Genomic DNA, 1,464 nt, shown 5'->3' with positions numbered 1-1,464 from the left:
GAGGAGCCACGCCATCTGCGTCGTGACGGGGGTGGTCGGGCTGCTGAGCTGTTACGAGTCGGTCCTGTCCGCGGTGCTGATTGCTGTGAGCCGCTGCGTTCGCATCACCAAGAGTCACCGTTACGACCAGCTCTTCTCTCGTAAAAGGTTCGTTTTTGTATTGTCTTTAATTTAAATTTTTATCACAACGCGCAACAAGTGTAACATAGAAGTACCATTCTTAAAGAATACAGCTCATATCAGTACATACTGTAAAGTTAACACAGCATGAGATAAAACGAATACAGGAAGCTAGAGAAATGAGAACGCCTACGAGCTAACAAGATGTGTACTTTGATATCTTTATTCATCAAAGGAACGCAGAGTGTATTATGATGATAACTATCAACAATGTTAACAGTTCTAATTGTAAGTAGAAAGGATGACGGCAAAGAAGATGATCCGATATTGTCGGTTTCTAATTTTTAAAAGAAAGCATATCCCAGAAAAAAACAGATTACAGTTACAGCGAGCAAATTTGATATTGCTGAGTTTCTGGTGTATCTATGTATGTATCTATAAAGGTGATAGACGCAGAGAGAGAGAGAGAGAGACAGAGACAGACAGACAGAGGCAGAGACAGATGGGTTATAACCTTAACTTGTTTACTTACTCCCTAAGGTGCGCGGTGCTTGTGTCAGTTTCCTGGCTGGTGGCCTTCCTTTGCACAAGTCCTCTGCTAGCTGGCTTCGGCAAGCCAGGCTTCAACCCGATACTTCTAACATGTGACTACGACACCGTTGCATCTTTCGCCTACATCATCAGCATCATTCTCCCATTTGCCATCATCTGTAACGTGATCATCATCGTTTCGTACGTCATGATCTACCGCAAAGTCAAAGCGTCATCAGCTCGCGTGCGCGGAGACAGGTCGAGCGAGAACAAAATCCCGCCCATGGTTTTGAGCCAGATCAAGAACATGGCTGCCATATACGTGGTCTTCAACATTTGCGTGACGCCTGAGGTTCTAATGAATATCATCACATACGAGACTGGGGATAGCCTGCGAGTCCTAAACCTCGTGGCAAGGATTGTCTTCACTTGTAATTCATGCGTGAACCCGATCATCTACACTGTTGGAAACAAGGAGTTCCGGAATGAGCTGAAGACTCTATGGGGACACGTGTTCCACCGGGTTAAGAAACAGGAACAAAATCGTGTTGAAATGATCAGCATAAAGACACTGAGTCTTGGAGAACAATTCACCCCACAGAGGTTTGCTTCGAATGAAGAGGAAACCCATCTGTAGACACAGTCTTCAAACGTATAATATCATCCCTACGTTAGGATATGTATATGTACTATTAAGCCATCAGGGTATTCAGTGCTCTTTTCTGAATGTCTTTCTTGCTATGTAAATTTTAAAGCCATAGAGTGAACGCCATTTCTGTCATGTTTATGTAATTAGAAATCCGTGTAAATTCA

Source organism: Branchiostoma lanceolatum, chromosome 16 (assembly GCF_035083965.1).
Source record: "Branchiostoma lanceolatum isolate klBraLanc5 chromosome 16, klBraLanc5.hap2, whole genome shotgun sequence".
NCBI lineage: Eukaryota > Metazoa > Chordata > Leptocardii > Amphioxiformes > Branchiostomatidae > Branchiostoma > Branchiostoma lanceolatum.
This window is presented reverse-complemented; position numbering follows the sequence as displayed.